Below are 25,813 nucleotides of genomic sequence, written 5' to 3'. Positions count from 1 at the left end.
TAATGGGGTTACATCTTTGTCTTGTGGTGCTCAGCTTCTAAGGGGGGGGGCAGGCTTAGCATAAGCAATGCTGGCAGCTTCTTATCCTTTTCTTTTTCTTCTTGTTACATGACATTGCAATGTGGGGATTAGGCCCCGTTTTACAAACTGTTTTAAGCGAATGCAATCAACTGTGAAATTGCTGAATATGTATTTTTACTGTTCATCGTTAGTATTTACAGACAATTTGTCTGCAGTGTTTGCTCATCTTCTCTCCCTGTGCACGACAGCATTCACTGCACTTTGCTGAGCACTTACCAGAAGAGTTTTAAATATACAGTCCAAGATTGTAGCACATTGCATGACCCATGACTAGCCTGCCGACAGTACGTGTGGTATGTGTTACTACACGGGATATTTAGGACATAGATTATTAAAATAATGTATTCAATGACAGCAAGGCCAACTCAGCTCTAGATACGTTTAAAATGATTAAGCGTTTAAATCGATGCAAGTCCGGCTGTACAGGTACCAACAAACTGCTGTTTTATTTTATTAACACTATATATCATTTTCAATTAAGCTTTGGTATCCCCCAAAAATTAAACAGTTTTCACCTTAAAAAAAAAACAAACTATGGTACATTAATTAAGTCCATTTTTATTTGTCCTACATTCCCAGTACCAAGGAGAATGGAACTAAATATGCTACCTATCTATGACGTGGCTGGCTTCCACCAGCATGGGCATTAACACTACTTAAACATCCATCTCTTAAATGATGCTCTTGCTGAAAATGCATTTCTGTGGTGACTTCAGTATAAGATGGTGGCGGTGGCAGTGTAGTAACAGACCAGAGGAGTCCTCCATTTACATAGCAAAAGGCAGCAGAACAAAACTGGAATTTGTCAAACCCAGTAAAAGAGTTTGCCAGCCCCAAAGACCATGCGGGACTTCCGCAGAACTGAGCATTTCGACCTATCGGTCAAGGATGTGTCAGAGAGGAATGAAGCAGAGAATAAGTAACAAGGCAAGAGCCTTTAGAGGAGGGGGCGTGAGTGAGGCTTTAAACAAAAAAAAAAAAAAAAAAGAGGCGCCAAAGCAAAAGCAACAAGCGTTCCCTGCAGGACTTCAAACGGGGGGGGGGGGGGGGCTTCTATGTAAATGAGAACAACTTCTAAAGGGGGTCACCCGACTCCCAACTGTCTGAGTTTCACAACTGTGTTCAATCAAAGGGAGAAAAAGAGGGAGAGAAGCAGACGTCCCGACATCTTTTAAACGTCTTAAGAAAACCGCTTGCCATGAAAAACAACAGGGGTTTACGGATCTGAATGTCAGACAGATTTACCAGAAATTGAAGAGAGTGATTTTGACCCTCAGATGAAATTGAATCCAATAAAGTAATTCCACAGAAGCGAAAAGGAGTACAACGTTTGGGAACGAGTAAGAATGATACAGCATGGGTATGAATTGGGGTTTGACCTATAAACAGTACAGTGAAATTCTACCGAAAAATATTACCCTTAACTATGAAAGAGGTCCTGTATGCGTAATCATTGCTTTTTCACTGGTTTCCTGTTATCATTGCCCAATATGGACGGCAGTCTCTGTGCAGAAGTCCATGAATATTGTTAGTATTCAATACAGGTTTTAATATTGTTCGATTCTATTCTCAGCACTGTGCTGGCTGTAGGGTGTGACCGTGTTTATCATATACGGAGCATCTACAGTAAGAACATCATGCATCTGTTCCTCTATTCCAAAATCCATTCTGAACTGCAATCCAGCAAGCGGGTAGCGTTTGACTTCTTTCAGACCTGCTCATGCTTTACAACTACGAGAGAGGAATTACAACAAAAAAAGTGTGCAGCTCAGCATGTGCCAAGTAACTCCCCCATGTCTATTAATGCACACACGTCTGCATATTTTTCATCAAAGCCTTATCCCCACATCATCTGTATTAAAACAATCTGAATAGAGAAAACATCTCTTTGGATACAAGGGCTGAGAAGCTGCATCTGAGCCCTGGATCAAACGAGATTCAGTAGCAACAACAACAACAACGGTAAAATCAGGAAGGGAAAAGCTTTTTCTAATTAAGAAAAAAATAAATAAATAAATAAATAAACATTCCAGTCAAGCGGTTTCTCTGGCTCCAATTGTTCTCTTGTTTTGGTAGTGGGAGAGGGATTGGTCTGAGAGACTTAAAGGTCTTCTCAAATCACTGAAGCCAGGGTTCACAGTAAGCTGCAAAGCACCGAAATATAACCCCCAAGCTGCAATCTCTACACTACTTACAGTTTGATAAGCCTTCGGTTCAATTGCACGGAAAGCATTTTCTGAATGATTTCATTAGGAATTCATTAAAAAGGTTTGTTCCATATTGGATTCCATACCGTTACTGCTATACAATGAAAACAAACAAACAAACAACTATATATATTGAAATAGTGACATCTGTAACAACTACAGTAACTAAAAAGACTCTTCTGGCACGTGAATACCAGTATCCTCGACTGAGCAATCTTAAACCAAGGCTTATTACCCTTTTCTGCTAATGAGATTGCACAGCTTCTTACTGCCTGCTTTACACATTGGAAAGATTCTGTTTTGTTCTCTGCGGCTCCGAGCTGTAAGCAGGTTTATTTCCCATGGTTCCCGGGAGTGATCTTCTGAAACTGTAACACGTTTTGTCTTGAAATTAACGCGGCCCTGCAGAATGTTCGAAGAGAGATTTTATAATTGTTTTTAGAAGCCAGCTCACAATCCCTCCCTCCGACTAAAGTTCATCAACCAGCCTTTCGTGTTTGTGTGATAACAAGACACGGTTGGCAATGTACGTGACATTAACTGTCTGAGGCCAAGCTGTGGTTCAGGGGGGCAAACGCCAGTGTACGAGGGAATGCTGACTGAAAATATCGCCAGCAATCTATAGTAAAGGATTCTGAGGCCGTGCAATGCTAGAGTCAGAAATGTGTTTTTAAACAAGTCACTTAGTTCACGTCCCTCACCAAACAATCTTCAAAGGCAATGCAGTGGAACAACTATGGAAATACGATGGTTCTCTATTAAAGGGTCATTTTGCACATTCTGCATCAAAACTTTCATTTAATTGCCCGCCTTCTATGATGATACAGCTAGGTGAAAACACAATATAACCATGCATTAACTGCATATAGTCAGACACAACAGACAAGCTCATTTAAGCTTCTCTTTTTAAATCGATCAAACTTCTAAAAACACTGCTTACTATTCATAACGTATGCTTTTCCTTCCCAGACGTCGCGCCGACAATAGAGTCTTTATAACAGCAAAATAACTAGCAAAATTCAGGACGGAGGACAGGCGGGCAGGAAAGTCATTTATATCAATCTTGGCCACCCCAGGAAGCATCTGGTCCCTTAATACTGTGTAAAGACCACTTGAGTTAATCATGCACTGAATAGAGTAGCCCCCTCCCACAGCACCAGCGTTTCACAAGCAGTATGCAACCTAGACAGTCTCAGCAGTGCACTGTATGCATGCCCTATATTACTGCTCACCGATCCAAAACTTCTTTCTGCCAATGAAGATCTATTGTCCTTGATCCCGCTGGAAGAGGTCACTGACAGCCTACAAGTAATAAACTACATAACACAAATTTGCCAACAATTGCTAAAATACAGCATCCGTATATTGCACACTGCATCCTTTTATACGCTAATAATCTAATCTGAAAAGCACCGGGGCACAGCCATTGCAAGTACATTACTGCGGCAGGTCATGAGGATAGATGGAAAACACAACGCTATTTAGGCCTGCCATATGATGAATATGAAACGGTGAGGAAAGGACAGCTTGGCTTTATCAAAAACCGACAAACGACAAAGATATGCTGTCCAGCTGTCTGGCAACTGCTCACTGGTTGGACCTCTTTGCCACTTGCTCAACTGGATTTTCCTTCTCATTACGCCGAATTCTCCTGAGGGACCCGAAGATCCTTTCATCTTTCCATTACCACCTTGGCCATGGCAAAGACTCGCTCTGTAACCTTGGGTTTTACCGCTGCTTTCAACACCCGATAACTCCATGTGGAGCTCTTAAGCTGTGAGATCATTACATTAAACAATCTCAAGAAACGTATCAAGTATGCGAGAAACCCACGGAGACGGCTAAGCACCTGAACCCCGACCGAATTTACATTCTACCAGGAAAGAGTCCTTAAAACCCTCTGCTAACCTTGAAGGCTGTAGCATTAAGGGAACACGCTGACGAAGGACAGGCCTCAAGCAACTGAACTAAAGAATGAGGCAAATGTACAGAATAATCGACAGGGAGTTAGTCTCTAAAAGTGATTTGAGATGGGGGTTGCACAGCGATCCCAAGGTGCTAAATGGCTTTCCATATGAAACCTCTCAAGGCATATAAAGTGGAATGCCGGACCAGGCCAGGCTAAGTAGCTCAATGTGACATGCATTGTCTTAACAGCAGTACCTGCTCACCCTGAAAGATTCCTTTGTTGCCCCCCCCCCCCCCCCCCCCACCCCTTTTATTAAAGTACTTCCATTTAGAATCGGTATACAGTACCTGCCTGGAATGCTGATGACAGTGACACAGTCATCCCTCCAAATGAGAAGCATCTTGCTGTTCCAGAGCTATGAATCCCACTGTCATGGGTTCTTTATTTGTGCTCAGAAACAGCTCTGATAAAGAGTTTGGTCTGTTGTGGCTAATTAATATTAAGCAATCAAATTAGATAAAAAGGTCATCACTCATAAAAAGAAAAAATAACCATTAGCCTAATGAGGCGCATTGCTCATAAACAATACTCGTTTCCCCGAATGCCAGAACCCAAATTGCTATCTTGCCTAGTTCTTTTTATCTGATGCTAATGTGCACTGTGGACTGTCTAGTGGCTCAGTCTCCAGTATTCACAAGCTGCACTACAGCCCTCAGACACCAAGCAGTGTTTAAATAGTGCCCGAAGCACTAGCCGCTGTTAACTAATTTTGGTTTATTAAATATAGCACACCCTGATTAATAGCGCTTTGTTTAATGTCAGTCTGTTCATTGTGTGGAAGTATGATGTGCATGTCAAAGTTTATACTGAGGGCACAGCAGTAGCTACAGTGCTGGCTCCCCTTGGCTTGGCTGCACAAAAAATAAAAGTTTAAAAATGCAGTGTCCCATTCTGTCCCATTTCCATGTTTCATTAATTTTGTACTTGAACAATGAATTGAATGCCATGCTCGTGTTTAAAGCAAGGCATCATTCAAATTTAAATAAAAGAAGTGCTTATTGTTTGTATACTTTATTAGGTTTATAAGATGTATCAAAACTCAATAAATAATAAAAGAGGAAAGGGAAAAATGCTCCTGCAAGAGGCCCTTTCTCTGTTCAATTATAATTCCACATTTAATGACACAACTTGACCCTCTATATTCTGGGAATGAAAGCGCAGTACAGACTGTTAAGGTCCATTAACAGAGGTCCCTTTGTCGACCCCTACGCCCCCCCCCCCGCGCCCCCACGCCCCCGCCTGGCCCAAGCCACTCCAAGGTCTCCTATGGTTGGTGGTTCTTTGTCAGCATCGAAAGACAAAGCGAAGAGAATACAGAAAGGGGGTAGAAACAGAACCTCAGCAGATTGTTTTTGTTTTCTGCACTCTGGAGGTAAATTGGGACGGTGAAAGGTTAACCGTGAAAGTGCCTAGACGCCCCTGGGAACCTTTAACATCTCAGATACCCCATTTGTTATCATTCCTTAAGAGCTTAAGGGAGGCTACTTCGTAAACTTGCCACAGGAGCTGCTTCATCAGTTCCTGAAACCCTCGATGAATAGCAACAGCTGTGCTTTTAGGCCAAGGAAAGGCGCCAAAAAAACACTGGGCTATATTTACAAGGCATTTGTCTCAGTGCTGTTTTGCAAAACAAAAAACACAGACATACCAGAACTAGCAAGAAACAACTAAGATGTGCGTAGGAGAGTAATCTATTTGTAGCTTTTATAAAGAAAAAAAACAAAAAAAACAGGTGTAAACTTAGCATAATATTTTCTGACTTGAAACAGCTTCTTCTTCTTCTTCTTCTTCTTCTTCTTCTTCTTCTTCTTCTTCTAGATCTTAACAAACTGTGAGGCTTTTATAACATACAGCTTTCATAGTGGAGGTGTAGCGCACATGCAAATCAAAGTGCTGAAAGCTTGCTGTTGGTTAGGAAAGGAAAGGTAATTCAATCCTAAATCCTGAGGTAAATTTATCAGGAAGTCAGTCAAGCAGGAAATGCATTTAAAGTTGGTTTTTATTCCGCTTTGATTTTATTAGAAAATTAAGTCACGGTGTAAACTGGAACTAAGTTATAATGGAAGATACTACTAAAAATTCTTCAGGCAGCGAGATGACACAGAACTAATGTACTTCGCATTGTGTCAATTTGATACAAGCTGACGTTAATGGGGCTGCAAGCATGCCTGGAATTCTTTAAAATTACAGCTTCAGATTTCTTTTAAAGTATCCCTTTGAAACAAGATAAAATAATCACTTAAGTCACAATTAACCAAAATGTACAAATATATTCCAGACGATACGAAACACCTTCAGTGGAATTTCAATTCCATCTAGGCGGAGGTTAAAAAGCTCTTGTCCTTAAGTGTCTGCCCTGAATGTCACAGTACCCTGCTCCCTTGTTGCTAATGTATAGGTTCATGAAGCCCACAAGCCTAGCTTGAATGCAGATATTAAGAGATCAAGCCAAGCTACCTTCCACTAGGGGAGCGTGCCAACGATTCGACAGAGAGGCGTGGAGAAAGACACTGATACATGTGTTAATGTTTGAAGCTACAGGGAAGTGTGTTCTTTGCTTCTGTGAAACGTTATGACGTCAGAAAGCAGCATATTTCTAAAACTTAGCAAGAACTGTGTTTTCCATTCCTCTGTTGCTGTTTCTGTCTTTCAACAGAATAACAACATGCATTTCCAGCTGTTTTTAGTAACCTTATACGTTCGGGCACAAAGTTGTCTTGATATGATTATTTCAAGAGACAGCAAGAAAAAGTAATATTAGTCACTTTTTTTTTTTTTCTGAAAAGCCACTAAAGAAGCATACTTTGGCAGATCACTGCATAACCCACTCTGAAAGTGTGATCACAGATTTACAAACAACATCCAGGCAAGTATTGTTTATTTGTCACATTCTGAAATGCTAACCTACAACAAACACATGGCCACGCCTGGCTGAATCCCCGTTTAATATTATAAGGGCGTCCTGAAAGAAAGCCTGCAGAATCGCCTACACTTGGAACACAATGAACCTTGGAACAAAGAAGCACCAATCATGCCACTGCAATGTTACAAATGCTCAGCATCGGTCAGTGAAAACACAATGTCGCTACCATTTCGCATTTCGTACAGGACAATTTCACTGATACAAGGACAGTACTGAGCATGTATTTGAAAAATTATTCAGACAAATTCTTCCGAGTCATTCCGAGGACTGGATCTTGAAATGGCTCAACTGTGTCTCAACACAAAGACATGCTACGAGTCTAATGGGCCGGAGATTTAAATTGTCAAGCCTTTTGCAAGCCGTCTTTAAGGACAACAGAACAATGCACCCATGTCGTTTTCCTTTCTGTATTCTTATCAGATGTGTGTGAAACTCTCCTTCACAATCCACGGTGATAAAAATCTGTTTGCACCGCCGCTTATTGAACAGAATGAAAAGATTCTGCTATGAAATGGAATCATGATAAACAACATGTACGATGAAATAGGAGGGTGTTTGTTTAGTTTTTATTCTACTGTAGAACAGGCCAATGGTACACTTTGTAAATAATAAGCCTTTTAGTGCACTTGAACTTGTATCGAAGATGCAGTATCATGACAGGCTAAAGGCAATGTGTTCTTCACCAGTCTGTCTTTGAACGTCAGAAAACAACACAAAATGGGCTACACTACTTTTTTTGCATTATACCAAATTACATCCAACTGACAGACATGTACAGTAATGTTCCTATATTAATGATATCAATAGCCAAGCTATACTTGTTTTAGTATGACTAGTTTCTACAAACAGCAGCTGAAATACAAATCTTAAATGCATTCCTTAATCCAGGCGCCATTAATTCACTTGCCAAACATTTTCAAACATGCTGCACCTCGTGAGGCAGGCCTGTAATCTAGACGTGAAAAGCAGCTGCCTGCTAGGTTAGCCATCTAACTGAAAGCAGGAAGAAAAAGATTGTAGCGTCTGACCCTTGGCGTGTTTAAGATACATCACGTACGGTAACTTCCACAAATTACATCCGGTATAAAACAGAACAATCCCGAGCATTCCAGGCCATTGTGCCGTGCGAGTCATCTCTTATTGAGACAGCAGCCTCGAGTGTTCTGGAGCTGGATTAGAAGGTGGGGCCCGATGAGCTGAAGTACAGTGGGCTTGCAATGATAAAGACGTTACCGGAGGCTTGACTGCATTTACAAGCCTTTGCTCCCAGCGCTGTAAAGCATTACAACAGCCTTTTGGGAGAGATGAAATACTACAGATCGGCTGCAATGAACAACTGCTTTCGCTCTTCCAATCTACAGTCAATACTGCTTGATTAATGACTCTGGTACCCAACACGTCTATCCTCAGAATTGTCAAAATGTTAATCGTATGAATTGAACTTTATACCCTAGGGTTATAAAAGCACACTGCATGTATTATAAAGATCCTGGCACACACCAGCTTTGTTACAGTGATGAGGTGCAGTATATCCCATAGTATTTCTGATATAACTGATATACACTCCATTGCGGACACAAGTTTTCAGATTCCAAGTGATCATTTAAAAGCTGATCCAAATGTGTTTTGTTGATTCTGAAAGCTGAATTGAACCCTGTAACTGATTCAGAAAACATTTACCGTTCCCAAGTCACAAAGCAGAGCCCCTGGCGGGAATACACCATTTAAAATATTTGAGAAGAACCTTTTATCACGAATTCCAACCCAAACGTATGTATCCCAGCAAAGCACACAGATTCCACGATATCAATCCCTAATCCTTAAAGTAACCATAATGTTAAACCATGAATGGAAAAAAAAAGCGATCATTATCACTGGTTTTGTGAATGTCAATCCAGATTCTGCCGGGCAGGCTGTTAAGAAGCAAGGCATTGGGACTCAGGTGTTGGGTTCAATCAATCACATGTTAAAATCCTTGGTGCATAAATGTCACAGGAAGCAGTAGAACTGGCAGATCACTGAAGTTCTCAAGGTATCAGATGAGGCAAAAACAGACCCTCACACCCACATGGTGGCAAAACGGTGCCGATTCCCACGGGAACATTTATCACAGGAACCAAAGCCCAAGCCCCTGTCTAAATTCCACACGGGGCGGTCTCGATTGTAGCTAACAGCAACCTACACTCGGAAGGTCACATCTCGTGCATCCCTCCCTAAAGTTAAAGCCGGCGCAGCTGCCCCGTCCCCTGCTCTTTATCCTGCTGGATAATATATAGCTGCTTTAGGCAGAGTACAAAGAGAAGGTGCCGGGACACAGACAGCTGTCTAGACAAAGAAAAAACAAAAAGAGAGGGAAAAAGGGAGCAATCCTTGATGGGGCACACTCTTAAGTGTTCCAGCAGTTCAAATACAGATCATAGTCTAGCGTTGCATTCATATGAAGTCTACCGACCCTAATGCTGTATGTTGAATAACATTCAAATATAGATCATAGTCTAGCGTTGCCTTCATATGAAGTCTACCGACCCTAATACTGTATGTTAAATAACATTCAAATATAGATCATAGTCTAGCGTTGCATTCATATGAAGTCTACCGACCCTAATACTGTATGTTAAATAACATTCAAATATAGATCATAGTCTAGCGTTGCATTCATATGAAGTCTACCGACCCTAATACTGTATGTTAAACAACACTGAAAAGCTTTTTATTCTGCATAGTTTTTTTTTTCCTTTACTGCCAGTAAAGTCTCTACAAAACAACACGATACCATGCTGCTGTATTTACGATATTATTCATTAAAAAAGAGTTTGATCCATAAACAGACCATAGAGTTACTAGAAATGGCTTTGAAAAAAAACAAACTGCATGGCAGAGTGGTATTGACTCTTACTGGTATATGGCACTGCAGTGGATTATACATGTGTATTAGTTCATACCACTGTCATGCTATTTGTATGCATGTCCAAAGGTTCATGCTAGTTCCCTTTGGAGTTCTACCATCCCTCACTGTAGCACAGAACCACTGCCACAGAAATGCCACTGCACATCATTTTGCTCTGGTGTACAATGCCGGACTATGTTTAATGAGGTAACAGCCATTAAACCTACTATTATGCCTCAGAGAATCCCTCTCACTAGTCATTTTGGATGCACCTTGGTAACAGATCCAAATTGAAGGTGCTACACATTCAAAACACTCAGCAGTAACCGGGTTCCAAAGTACTGTCCTTAAAGTATTACACTGATCCCAGTCATTTGAAAATCTATTTGATCTCTTTCTTCATTGCGCAGTTCAGTTAGCGCACATGCAAAATGCTGAAGGCAGATTTGATGAGACCCACATGGCTAGCTTCCTTGCTTCCAGCCCTGCATGTAAAAGTGAATTGAAGCACACGAGACAGATACAACTGCATTTGTTTCAGAGGTTTTATCATCCGGTGGTGCCTACGCCTCTTTCAATTTGGAATTAGACAGATTGCTCCCTTTCATCTTTAACATATTCCATGTTAATCCCACCACAGAGTGCTGCTGGAAAGGAGGTCCAGTCTAGTGGGCAGTGCTTTTGACACTGGATCAGAGGCTGGTCAGTGATCAATACCCAACCCAACCATCCCCTGAGTTTGATTCAATTACATTACATTGATGGAGACATTTTCAGGATGGGAAGGTTACAGGGTGCCCTCTGGCCTCAATAATCAAACAGGGTTTCAGTGCTTTCTTTTTTTTTTTTGCATTTCTCATCTTAGTAAGTGTTTTTGGAGGTCACAATATCTGACTTACAAAGCCCTGAAACCACGCAGGTCAATTCCTTTTGAGTTTGACAGACAGGTTCAGAGACAACCAATATCTATGGATGCACACAGATGCAGTCGGCTTAAAACAGCATCAACAGGACATTAACCATACTCTGCTTTCATCTAATAAAGGAATCTATATACCCTAATCGAAAAATAAAGCAAATAGTGTTGCTATACCTGCACTACCTAAACATTAACAAACCACAGCACAGTGGTCCTGATATGGTAGCACATTGAAACCATGGTACTACCAGTGATTTTCGGTTCTGTTGTGGTATCATGGTCATGCACACTGTAGCTGTCTGCCCTTGTGTGAACACAGAACCATTTCACACAGTATAGACAGCGGGATGTAGCTTTGGGACGCTCCATACCATTAAGCAAGCTGTTTTTGAGCATGACGGCCATGTGGTTGAGTTGTCCTGCAATCTGTGTGTGTGTGTAAAACAACAGACTCCATTGCAAAACATGCCATTTCACTGCTTGTGGTTATATCACTGCTTACTATTATCCAATAAACTGGGAGCCTTTCTGTGCTTCTAGGTGGTATGAAACAGGGATCCAGGACAGATTTGTAGAAGAAAATAAATAAAAGGCTACTATGATTTGAATTAGGGCGATGGAGAAGGTCTGGGTGGAACTATGCCCGAAAAAGACTTTAAAAGTGACTCCAGGTATCAAAACCAAAACCAAAGGCATTTCCTTTAGCTGCATAAACATGCATCAAGTAACCTTAGGAGGGAGAGGACTGCCCTTTCTCCACTGGCAGATCACCATATCAAGCTTAAACAGATGTCAATTTAGTCACATGGTTACAGTAGGGTAATAATAATATATTTCTGGCGTATTATCATCATCAGCTTATGAGCAGCAAATGGTCTATCTCTGTTAGGAACGTGGAAAACATATGGTTGAATTCCTCAAACGAATGCTAACAAGGCAGAGAAATACAATTGTATTTGGCCAGATTAAACTTTACCACAGCTCTACAACCTGTTTCATTAGGGCTCTCTCTTGTTTTACAACCTTATCAAACAGTGTTCCCTATAAAAATGGGTATAATCTTTCTTCCATGTATTTTTTTTCTACACTTGAAACGTACAACTGAGCTGAGAGTCAAGGACCAAGCCTCCATCAGATGAAACTGCTGAACTGCGAAACCAAAGAGATACACTCTTGGTTTTTCTTCATTTGTTGTAGTTGTTTGCTCAAACGAGGCAGCAGTGTGGAGTAGCGGTTAGGGCTCTGGACTCTTGACCGGAGGGTTGTGGGTTCAATCCCCAGTGGGGGACACTGCTGTTGTACCCTTGAGCAAGGTACTTTACCTAGATTGCTCCAGTAAAAACCCAACTGTATAAATGGGTAATTGTATGTAAAATAATGTGAAATAATGTATAATGTGATATCTTGTAACAATTGTAAGTCGCCCTGGATAAGGGCGTCTGCTAAGAAATAAATAATAATAATAAATGAAAAAGGACAGGCCAAATCAGCAAGCACATGTACTGGGAGAGCAGAAGAAGGGGAGGGGAATCAATAAAGTGTCATTAAATGCAGAAATAACGACGTCAATCCATTAGAATGAATACCTCTGTGTCCCAGGAATTTAATTATTAAGTGCATTGATATGATACATTGCATGCAAATTCCAGAAGTGATAAATACAACGGCCTTAAAAGAGTGTGGTGTGAATAAACACAAAATACAAATCAATCAAAACCAACGCCGAGCAAATGCATCACAAGTTTGAATGAATATCAGCAACTAACCGCTTGGTAATCAGCTAATGTTTACTCTTTCTTTGTTTCTTTTCTGGGTACAAAGGTTTTATTAATGATTATGTTTTTAATCTTCTTTGGCTCTTCTCTGGCAGTATTTCTTTTATTTTGAGTCTAATTTGTGAACCTGTAATTTCACCCAGAAAGCCGATGTCTGCAAACAGAAGCAGCCAAACTGTTAAAAACAATGAGCTGTAGGACTCAAACAACCCATTAATTTTCTTCTGTAAAATTAAGTCCTTATCTTTTAAGAACCAGATACTGTGTTAATTCTTCTGGTAAAGGGGATTCCTCCCCCCTCATCCCTCTGCCTCTGCTTCAAAGTTGATGTTTAGAATAGAAAATGTGTAAAAAGTTGATAAGTTGGCTCTGGGTTATGTTTACACATTCAATTTCATGGTGTATTTTACATTATAACCCAATTTCACTGCTCTGAATTACAGAGTAAGCCACTGACTCACAGTCTCACACCATTAGTTATGACATTCCATCATTTTAGTATTTATTATTTTTTGCTTTTTTGCAGGACAGGTGGTACTTTGGTAGTTTCAACATTTGTCATTCTCTCAGGGAATGAAGAAGTTCACATGTTCAATGTGGAGTCTAATCTCTGTGGCTGGTATCCAAAGCTGGTTTTCCATGAGCGTTCAAAATGTATCACAAAATACAAAATGTAAAGTGTTGTTTGAATAGCTTCAGTCCTACCCTACCTCACCGCCCTGTTCAGATCCCCCCCCCCCCAAAATAAAACACTGAGTAAAAGAGAATACAAAATACACAGGCCCACAGCCCTTGAAGGCCTTGGCTTCGAAACCTCAGAAACAATATTGGGCCTGGCCTGCTTCCCAGGCACAGAACGAGTAACAGCGAGATGTTAATCCCTTTAATTTTGTTTCCAGTACATTGCCACTACCAATCTCCAGGAGTTTCATCTTTATTCCTGGCTACACATCTCCCACTCCAATGACTTCAGTGATAAAGCAGGCTTGGTGTCGTACAGATCGTGACTCCACTTTCTTCTGTACCCCCCCTTAGGGAAAAGGGAAAGCTAATGGGTCACACCTTTCATCCAAAGTTCTCAACTGGTCGTCATAGAAACCTACTGCCCTGCAGCTGAAGATGGCCAGTGTTCAGTGCATTATAATGACTGCAGATCATCAAAAAGTCCAATAATAAAAAAAACAGAAACGTAATATTGAGATGAAGATGGGTTCATTTCAGGGAAGCAAGTTCGGTATATTCGAAGGAAGACAGGGCTCTATAGTCACCAAAAGCCACGTAAACAGGTCGACTTTTTAGATATAAGCAGTGGGTGTGTGGGAATGTAAGGTTGGCAGAGATGGGGCAAATCTGTCCCTGCCTACCTTACATTCCCACACACCCACTATTTACAACAGCAGGGCTTCTGCCCCGCCACAGGTATCCATAAGCCAAGACCCAAAACGGACAGCTGTTGCTGTTCCATTTGCCCTCATTCACTCTTACGAGGTCGACCAAAATATGAGTTTGTTTTCTATTCCCCAGACATCGTCACCTCTCGTTACATGGTTTATCTTCAGCCCATTTCATCTAATAGCCTGAAATGTCTCTGTAATTCATACTGTATACCTCTGACAGCAAGTCAATAAAAATGACATCGCAAACTATTAAAGTCATCCAGCATGGCTAAACATTTTAAACAACACACTTGTATGACTAATTCATGGTGCATGGACCCAAGTCCTCACATTTGTATCTCTCAAGCTATCTGGTACGTCCTGATTATACTAATGTATTTTTTCTTTAAAACAGGTATCTGCTAATCATTCGTAAGCCCTCCGTGGTTACTAAATTCTCTGATCAGACCACGTGCACGTCTCTGCATTCCAGTTATATGATAACGATGATCCTGCTTGAATCCAGTGATCTGAACATTCAGACTGCTTAACAGTTACCCAGGCAACCGCTGCAGATAGAACGACGGTAATTGGAACACCTGTGCTTGTTTGTATTTTTTTGCAAAGCCCAGAGGTGGCACAAAGGCACTGGCCAGTCACCATGACAACTGCATGCTTGGAACGGTGACACAGTGTTTTGAATAAACACAAAAAGGTACTAGTTGCTACTGCTTGGTTACTACAACCGTTATGCCACCACTTTACTACTTAAGCCTGGAGTCACAGTGGATGGGCACACATTAAACCTCTCCCAGTTTCCCCGTTAATGAGACCCAGTGTTTCAGCGACTTTGTTCAAGTGATCCCGTATTAAACCCAAACCTTAACAAATGATTTTTAATGGGGATGCGGTGGAAAAGCACTGCCAGTGTAATGAAAGTGCAACGGCAGCCAGCTGGGCAGCAACTATTTCATATCACATCGGTGTGCTACTGTATCAGGTATCTGTTCAAAAAGCCATTGTGAAATGCTCATTGCTGATAATGCTGTGGAATACACTGTGGTGATAGAATGTATCCAACAGTATTTCTCTGCTAGAAATGAGGGGGAAAAAAACCCATCAACAGTATAAGCTATTCACATTTTACTGTCAGCAGATTCGGTTTGGCTCCATTTGGGTACTTTAAAACCATAAAACCATGCAAGCGGGCAGCTAATCCACTTGAGTCCTTGATTCACCTGTGTGAGCTGCCAGCACGCTGACAGAGAAAGATTCAGCAAAGAAACTACGAAAAGAAAGATCCAGACAGTGGCGCATTTATTTGTGTCTTTATTTCTCAAGGGCCGCTGTAGCATTCGCCATGAATAAGGCCCCAGGTTAACGGTCATGATTAATCAGAGACATGCTTAATTACAGTAATCCAATGCAAAAGCCTCAGTAGCTTTTAGACATCCTCCAAACATCCCAGAAGAGTACTTAAAAGCACAGCCCATCTGCAGCATCGGAGAGCCAGAGCATTAATGGAACCTCTCAACGGGTCAAAGTACAAAAAAGAAAGAAAGATTGCACAGACTGAACACGCCAGGCAATGATTCATATTGCACGTGCCTTGTAGATGACCAATGCAAGCCCCAATTTGCACTTAATCAAATTTCGGTAAGGCTTAATAGCAAACGTGATTAGCATTTGTGAACGTTCTGTGATTGATGGAAGCAGCATCACCGCATAAACACTGCCATAACAGCTATTTCTCTGACTCTCTTCGCTCTGCACTCCCAGGTTGTGGCACCATATGGTCTTTGCTCCCCGGTAATCTTTAAGCCAGACTCAGACGACCCAGCAGGGTTTTGCAATAGCCATGTGTCTGTGTTTGTTTACCTTTTCCATATTGTTTTGTATATAGGTTTTGTCACTGGGCCAATTTACACCATGGCATTGAGTTGCTTCCCCATTGCTGATGCCCACACACATTAGACTTCCCTATCTGTGATTCTGCTTGAATGTTTGGAAATCCTTGATCTCATTCAGGGTTTCTCCAGGGAGGTCAATGTAATTTGTAGCTGTAGCCTCCAGTTTATAAAGGTTATATATGGGTCATTTCCAGAATATCCTGTTTTCAATAGATAAGGCCATCTATTGACAAATCTAAGTTGAAAATACTTTAACAGTAAAACAGTCTACACTTGTATTTGTAAACGCTACAAAGCTAGCCAAGGTCTATTGGAATATTAATGACTGAATTAATAATTATTGACCATCTTAATTTAATAACACGGCGAGCTAGGTGGAGGTCAGAGTTTTACACATGGAGTCTTGTTCATCACTGGTTGGTTTTGACAAGCAAGGTCTAGGAAGGCTGTGTCTTTGCAGCTGAAACTACGTTAGAAGAAAGTCAATTGTGATAAAGTAGAATGCAAATTTGTCTGAACTGTGAAAGAGGTATTACAAAAGGCGCTATTTTGGTCTGAAATGGAAAATGACCACAGCTGTTTAAAATGAGATGTCAGAATATCACTCTACTGGACTGCGGAGGTGTGGAACAGTATTGCCCATTTCAGTTTAAACTGTCCTCTCCAGGCCAACCCTTCTACATTGCCTGTATTGTTATGGAAAGTGGACGGCAGCCACTCACTCTACAGAACTATTGGAAAGCCATGCGGAGGAGACATGCCGCTAGTGTTTCATTGCGCAGCAGGTAGTGTGCCGCTAATTCCAGCCAGCTGTCGGCCTGTCAGCTCTGTGGACTGCTCGAACTAAAGCAGCTGCTTTTCATTAGAAAAATATTAGCTTAAACGCAATCATCCGCGCATGTGTCCACCAACAAAAACAAAACAGCTCCTTTTTCATTTCTGAGAAACACAACGCTTTTACAGGCCAAGAATCATTTGTCAGCGTGCGTGTTTTGTACTGGAGCAAAGGAAGACATGTTCTTGACTCGATTTGAACTAAAAAATCAATAAATAAATTTTTTTTAAAAAATGACTTTGTTCTAAACCAGTTTTTCCTGGTCGGTGTGTTTTTTGACAGTTAAACTGTTTGGATGCTGCTGAAGAAGTCAGGGAGACTGTGAAGGACAGTGAATGGGTCCTATCCATCATCGATGACCAGGAGCAGCAAAGGGCACACAGCCACAATTATTACAAATGGGGCTGGGAAAATGCTGTCAAGTTTGCAGACCCTGCATTCCTCCAAGGTCCTGCAATACTGGAAACAGAGGCTTCCAGTACAGCTTCCAGCTACAGCGAATGTGACATTTCGAAATCTAACATGAAATACTGGACTTCTATTACGGCTTCTGGTCGACTTTTTGTGATATCATTTTGTAGTTTCTTTGATTACAGAGATGTTAAATAAAAGATCTAAGTTATGTTCACATAGTATTTTTATTTCAGTCCTAAAATTCTAGGTGATGCAAAACTTTTGACCATAAGGTTTAATTAACTGAACTGCCTTCGAGGTATGTTTTTTTTTTTCCCCTAATTTGAGTTGTTTCAGCGCTCATTAAAGTTAAACACGGTGTAATACCCACATGATGGTTTGAAGAGTGTCACAGCATGACTTCCTTCGAATCTGTGTAAATACTTAATACTTAATACACTTAAGCTCACAAACGGAGAAGGCATTTGATTTATTTATTTTATTCAGCGTTTATTTTTTTCTGCAAATGCATCAGATCCTGGTAGCCTTATTGGTTCAAGTCCTGTTTCTTTCAGCTGAACGGATCTGTATTGAAGCTTCAGGTGTTGCTAAGCTGACCGATGACTCAAACTTAACTGGCTTCATCACGCAACACATTTAGCCCCAAAGACACGTTAGCGTATTACGTAACAGTTTCTTTAGTACACTGTAGGCAAGAAAGACTATCTCATAACAAGCTCACATTACCACTGATCAGCCAGAAAGGTTACATCACAAATTATGATCGTGATACACTGTACGAGTGATCTGGGTTAGCAGTTTCATTAGTAGCTTTATATAGTGCAGTACTAGTCTGGGAGAAAGACATCTTGATTCAGCTCCAATAATTCCATCGCTCATCGGACCAATTGGGAGCCCGCTCGGGTCTAACCCTCAGTGCTATATTTGGTGGGCAGGGTAAGCAGCCACAGCAGGTTGCTGCTGGGTGACACTGACTCAACGAGAGGATTGCCTTTCAGTAACATTGTGCAAGTCGGCTCTTTGCTGCACTCCACTGTGAAGAGCACACACGGAACCCCCGTTAGCTAGCTATCACTGGCTTAATCCCAAAGGGCTTGGGTTGACAAATCTGAGGGCCCAGTACAAACTTAAGAAGAACTTTGGATTTAAGAAGATTTTTCTTCTTAAGACTGCTTCAAGAATACGGCCCCTGTACTGTACCACCCTCTCAGCTGTCAGTCAATCACATTCTGTTAACTTGTTTCTGTGGGTGGAGTTTGTCGTAAATCAATGGGGCTGTGCTATTTTCGCCTTCAGATTTTCCGCCTTGCTTTAATCCTCGTGTTTGCAGCGTTTGGCAAACCTATTCTACAATGCCGTGGCTCTATTCTATTTGAACGCTGGTTAATTACTGTACTTGCACGCTGAAATGTGACATTTGTGTTCATGTTTCGCAGCACCATTGCTTATCACAAAATGGAAGTATTCGGTATTACGATTACCCTCCAGCTAGTATTCGAAGAGAATAAATAACACAGGATCTGAATTAGCCCACTAGCATCGGATAAACAGTTTCTAAAAAGGGCAATTAATTCAGGCTTAGCAGCTGAGAATGCCAGATAACCTGTCTTCTACCAAGTGGTTCCTCTGGCATGCCTGCTCTGCATGCTGGTACACAGGGGCCAGCAGAATGAGAAAGATCTGCTGTGATTCCCCTATCAGGGCATGCTTCCCATGTCCATGCAGCTTGCTAGTGTATCGGTATAGTTTCGCTTAAACAATAAATGCATAAAAAATATTTAATACTGAATATCAAAAAAATATATACCTTGACCATTTCAAAGCTTTGTCGACAACATGAAAACGGTGCAATGGGAAACACTCCTGAAACATTAGCAAGTCAATAAATGCATGATGGGTCTGCAATGTGCTGACAGACATGCTGCATTAATACAGACCTGTGTCTTACAAGCCAGAGCTACTGCATGTCAGTCGATTACTCACCGTTTGTCTCCACTCACAAACTGCTGCAAGACTTATTGACACGGTTACTGACAAGCTGTGTACCTACTGTAAATGTGTAAGCTGCAAACTACAAGAATCCTGAAAATACGAGGGAGAGTCTGCGGAATTGAATTCAGAGCAAAGCAGTGCAGCTGGAAGAGTATGCTGACGGCACAGACCTCACGCTCTGCTGACTGTAATTGTATGCCTGTAGTGGAACCGTAGTCTCGAAACATGCATTACAATTACTGCCCAAATTACAGAAAATCCTTTACGTAGCCAAATATCTGTCTTAAAAAGGAAATTGAACCTCTACAATGCACTAAACTATTCGACTTCTGTTACACAATGCTGTTTTACGTTATACAGAACAGTATATAGAGGCGCTGTCTAACTTGCCTGATTCTCTTTGTGTTATCTGAAATCATTTTATAATAGGACTAGGCTACGCTGGGTAATAAAAACAATGCAGAAAGAGCACTTACCTTTAGAAGACAACCAGAAGGTAGAGGAGAGAATCATAAAGACATTTCCACAATTCCAACGAAACGGAGAGGAAAGGAAGAAAGAAAAGAAAGAAGCGTTAGTTTATAATATATATTTTATATAAAAATATATATATATTTATTTTTTTAAATTAATATTTGCAACTAACATTTGGTAAGCAAATAAGAGTCTCGATTCACAAAGCTTAAACTGATTTAAAGAGCAAAGTCTAAGTCTGAATTAAATAAAATGTGCTATGCATGAAGCTGTTGCAAATGAAGTCTACGGCAGCTTCAAAGAGTTCCATGAATATTTTATGATCAGATCATTCTTTACATGAGGTTGTGAACAGTGGGCAATGTGATAAGACACAATTGAGAAAGGGAGACCGGTTATTTACTTAAAACAATGTGCATTAGCATTACTGTGAGCTGGTATAAACAGATACACAGACTTGCTCCCTGCTATCAGAGGGTGGTTACTGATGACATGGTGTGAGGGGGTCAGTCACTGCCACCATGGTGTGTTACTATATGCATGTAAAGCAAGCTTTTGGCACGGTCATACATTCAAGGTGTTAAAAAAAACTTTGGAAAAACACTGTCACATTAGTGGCCACAGCATCTAGAAACAAAAGCCTTGGCAGGTTCTTCGCTGCATGAATCTGGCTCTCAAGAGACTTGACGTTTATTTCTTGAACCAAATAGTGAATGAGGACCGAGCTGTTCATATTAGCTGTTGATTAGTGAGTTTAAGAGGTTTTTATTTAATAATGACAGGCATTGGCGGAGCGTTACTGTAAGTGCCATGTCACCCGATGCTCGCTCTGGATCAATTCAGCAGAATGTGATCCAGGGGCGTCTCCTCGCTGCTGCCTTTTCTCCAGCATTCCTCGCAAAACATTCCTGTTGTCAGCGCCAAGCCATAGTACAGCTCATAACCCGAAGCGTGTGGGAATGTGAGTTCCAGGCTGCAGCTCCATAGCTTGATATCGCAGAGGCTTACAGGGCTTAAGCTGCGTGTCTGCATTACAACATATCTATCTAGTGTTGCACGGTCACTCACAGGTAGATTTGCAGCAGCTGGAACACAGCCACCATTATGCACGCGTGTATTCATTGCGTGTAACTGGCATGACCCTGAGGAACTGTCTCATAAGGTTTGACATTACAGTGGCCCCCTCACTGCTATGAAACAGATAAAAACATCACAAAAAACAACTGTGGTGCGCAGGGTTTAACCCCGCAACTCACATATCAAAAATGTTACCCTGACGAGGGCAGCGCTAGCCGCAACGCTCCGTGTTTAACCAGTGAAGTATTTGTGGTATGTGAGTTGCAGGGTTTCCTTTTATTTTCCCCTCACTGCTATGGACAAGCAAACAATGCTTTCTCTATATTGCTGTATAAACTTTACATTATAAGTGTGTGTTGTTAAGCAGAATAATGAATTCAAAACATCATAAACTTCCATCAACATATTATAATAATTATTATTGTTATTATTATTATAAAGTTAAGGGTAAGAGAGCCATCTCAAATGTTAGTAACGAATGCATTTAAATCTTGCTTCTGTAACACATTGCACCTTTGTTATTCTAAAGGTTTAGGATTCTGAGGGTCAATGTATTTTAAATGTATACAAAGTATCCGAGAAACTTATACAGTACAAGGCTCCCCGGAATCGCTGTCTACCAGAATTTCTGCTGGATCTTAATAACAATCTGAGTCATCAATCTTTGTGAAAACTTCACTGAAACTCAGCAGGTTAGTGAGCCGACGACCACACCGGAAAGGGAAAGCTGAACCGTTTAACTTACATTCAAGACAAAATTGGTGGGTGCAACGAGGGTAATTATTCCTTGTCAGTTTAATTTATCGTTGTATCTCTTTAGGTATCGCAGGCATGCCTGATATCTGCTGCTACTCAAGCGGTGGACACCAGCTCAGTGCTGAACTGCTGAAAACATGTTGATGTAATCCTGGCATTTGAACATGTGAACATGTCACCCTTCATCCGTGCATGAAACAGGGAGACGTAGCCTTTATATATTACTTGTCAGGAGAGTGGTCTGCATGAAGAATCAATAAGCCACGTGAGGGACAGTCCATTTCCATTAAAAAGTGTGTGCTGAACCACTGTACGTGTTTACTCCTTCAAAAGGACCCTGGGTGGCTTAAAGGTTAATGATGGTGTCTTCAGCTTACAAATGTAGCTTCTGAACTTCTGGAATAGTTGGCGGGAGTCCAAGGAAATGTGCTGCAGCAGCTTGGTAATTGGAGCCACACCTTCAGCTAGAATGTACAGCAATAGGATTTAAATCTCTCCACATCACTGACTTCATAATGATAATTTGATCATTTATAGGGTTGAAGGAGTGCCAGTGTCAGGCATGAGGGAACTTCCTTGCAGAGTCTATCTCATCTTTTCAAGATTACAGTACAGTAGAGAGAAGCTAACAAGGGCTCAATTAAAACATCTGGAGCCAGCTTTGTGTCAAGCTTACAAATACAAAGATATATCTATACCTAAGGACCTGACAAAAGGTACACTGGTTTTCTATTCACTCTGGAAACCACAAATCAGAGATGTGTTGTTCAATCTTACATTAAAACCGAAACAAACACATTGGTATGGCCTTGGTTTGTCTATGATAAGTGCACTGAATTATGACTGAAGACTGGTCTACTGAATGTACTGTGCCCAGGCCATCGTATCCTCTCAAGAGAAGCTCACAAGGGCCCTCTGTCCGAAACAGGCTTGTCTTCCACCACCTACGTTTCCAAACCGAACTGACATCGCAGCAGGACACTCACTCATTCAGCTGCTAATGACATTACAATCACAATGCCTGGGGTGCTGTACTGTAATAGCTGAGGTTAAATCCACACAAAAGCAGAACCCATTCAGTAAACCCACGGGCAATGAGAAGAATAGCGCAGTATGTTCACAGCATTGCTCCTTTGAGCATCACACTACAGCAAATGATAGCAGCATTTCTCAAGGCATTTTATTTGTGCTTTGTCTAGGGAAGCAAAGGTCAATTTCCGCAATAAGAAAACAGAATCAGTACTTAAGAGCTCAAGAACTATTACCCTTGTAAAAGAGCATTTACTTCTTATCACCAGTCATTTCTGAACACGATAATCCTTCAATCACATGCATTTATATGAGCTGTTAATACATGCTGTCGTTTACTGTTTAATAACGGATATAATCATAAAACCGCACTCATTCTTTATCTAATGCTTCTTTGTGTCATTACAACAAATTAAAATAACATTACATTTTCAGTTTTAGTTATACAGCATACATAAAGGCAATGGGACAGGGGAATGGCACCCATTTTTAACTTTAAAAGGTTAATATGGAACAACATTTAGTAAACATATACATATTTATATTTTACTCATACCCAAAATGTGCCATACAGCATGTTATCGAAAAACACATACATGGTCCAGTTTTTGTCTCTGCTCTTGGGACCTCTTTGTCAGAAAAGACAGCCCTCTAACACAGAACTGATGCAGTTAAACATTCAATCTAGCTGAAGAAAGACCAGGCACCGTGATAAAATACACTGCACATTATGGATACAGAGTATCTTCAACTGCCTGCCAAAAACTCAAGGCAGTCTGCAGCTCCATTGCCGTTTCCATAAATGTTAATGGCTAGATTTATCTTGTATATTTGATGGTGGGAGGAAAGGCAACTGACATTTAAAAAATGCACCCTGTTTTTTTTCTGCAGAATTTAATGCACACAGAGAAAATTTCGCATTTGGTTAGATTCAAGAAACGTTGCTGCCACAGGCTAACATTACCTGTCCGCCTACAGTGCTTTAGGAAAAGATATTTGTAGTCACTGCAGAATTGTTTCGCTTTACACTACAGTACCTTTTATTATTCAACAGAATTGTTTCAGTGAAAACTCCCACTTAGCTTTTCCAATGCGAGCCCTGCTGGTTTTCAGCTTTCCTGTCCAATGCTGTTCCCTGCAGCGGTTCGCTTTTCTACTACCCTTTAAACATTCTTTGTGCACCTTGAAAATGAAACGCAGTGCCATTAGGGAATGACATTTTTTCAGACTGACATGATGAATTACAGGGCGCCCCACTGAAGCGTTTACACCCCTGCTGGATAATTCCAGCAATCGCTGGCATGGTGGTGTCCAGCAGTGGCGAGGAGCTGGAAGACACACGTACTGGTTCATCGCTGGCAGAGTGGGCAAGCAGCTTGCTTTATTTTACATGTCAAGGAGCTGACTGCTGAATTACTGCAGATGAGCTCCAAGGGAAGGAGCAAGCGGAATACGAATTCAAGCAGCCCAAACCACTACAACAGCAGTGAACCGAGCTGAATGAGAACGGCGGTCTCCATTCCCATGTGAGTTTGATTAAGAGAGGGGCTGCTCAGGGTCTGCGGGGAGTTACAATTAAACTACAGTCTGGAGTAAAACATTTTGACAATGGCGTGGAGGAGATGCAGCAAGGCTCGGATGCTGAGCTGGTCGTACAGGCAGGTCAGCATTAGAAAACTCAGGACTGACATTCTGTAAAGGCATAAAGTGCAGGTTTTCACTCCCATCGTACGACACGTAAGACATGCACTTACTGTTAGGACTTACACGCTTATATTGGTTTCATGTTACTCAGCTTCAAAAAAGGCAGATTTTGCACAATAAAGAGGTTTTGCTTTGAACAGTTTGCCCTAATTTAGCAGTGTCTGGAGACTACTTTCACCTTCACGCAAGGCCATTATGCAGGCTTGCAAACTGAAGCCTTGGCTGAGATGCTCTGGCAGGGTTCTCTGTGCTGTGAATGTACCCTGAATACCCTCACAGACGATCAGGAAATGGCAGCCAGCAACAGTAGGTTACCTCCCAGGTCATTAGGAGTGAGTCCGCAGCCCATGTGTGTCACAGCCAGCAGTGCAGAGAGGAGAGGACCTTGTTAAAAACAGACCAGTGCTGCCTGCAGGTCACATCAGCAGCATTTTCGCTTCTGCTCATGAGGTTTCTGAAACATCTAAAATACAGTAATGCTAATCTACTGTGTGTTAACAGGTTACATCATTAGGTGGTAGTTACTGTACAGGACTTCCAGTAGGCAGTGATGCACATAGAATTAGCGTTTCAGCCAGTGTGTTTTAAATCTGTACGTTAACATCTAGTGAATGCAGCTCCACTGTGGACCATTAAATCAGACTCTCAATGCATCTTTTGTACAGCTTACATGAGCTATGAAAAGATTGCAAAAGCAGCTTATACTGCTTTTCCACATGGTTTCTTTTATGGGGAGGTCTGTTTTCTTTTATACAGAGCCTGTGAGTTATGATTTGCAGTGTTCTTTACCGTCTCCTTTTAAAACTCAAAAGAACAAAAAAAAATAATAATCAGAACACGTCTAGCTTCTGTCTGCCGAAAGGGCAAGAAGACTCTGCCGGGAGTCAACGAGACGTACACAGCTCAGATCTGTCTACTCCCCTCAGCTAAAGATAGGGCCAGGTGAAGCACTGAGGAACACGGGCCTGTCTCAACTCAAGAACAACCAATCTCCAGACCTCAACCTCCAGCAAAGGAGCGGAAAGCAGAGAAAGGGAAACCCAGTGGAAATCTCAACTCGCCCTGCCAAATAGTGACTGACAATATTATAAATCATACCAGGTGTCTCATAATATACTCTCCTGGGACCACGCACAAGATGCATATTAGACAGTAGAGCAATACAACTAAAGCTGACTTCAAATTGTATCGTCCTAAAAGATATTTAACATATTTAAGTTAAACATGTTGTTTACAGCCTAATTTGACCATGGAGATGGCGAAATTGAAAGAAAGCTTAAAGGAGATGGAATGTGCTGGACCTCTAACCGAGCCTGGATTTAGCCACGCAGTGTCCTCCACATGCAGACCCACAAGAGGTAATTCAGTACATAAACAATGACCGCGCCTTTAAGTGACATGCCTCTGCACTGGGGTTCTCATCCAAGGGTCTGAACCCACCAGAAAGACTAGGGCAGAGATCAGAAAGCAAGGAAACAATTCAGC

At 41.3% G+C, this 25,813-nt stretch overlaps 1 protein-coding gene across 1 annotated transcript in view; it reads right to left on the bottom strand.

Annotated features, from left to right (window-relative positions):
• The window catches only part of LOC117397176 (neural cell adhesion molecule 1-like), a 160,063-nt gene that overhangs the window by 110,395 nt on the left and 23,855 nt on the right, over positions 1–25,813 (bottom strand). The window lies entirely within an intron of this gene.

This window comes from Acipenser ruthenus, chromosome 40 (genome assembly GCF_902713425.1).
Source record: "Acipenser ruthenus chromosome 40, fAciRut3.2 maternal haplotype, whole genome shotgun sequence".
In the NCBI taxonomy this organism is placed as follows: domain Eukaryota; kingdom Metazoa; phylum Chordata; class Actinopteri; order Acipenseriformes; family Acipenseridae; genus Acipenser; species Acipenser ruthenus.
Note: the sequence above shows the minus strand (reverse complement) of the source record. Positions and strands in the feature narration are given on the sequence as shown.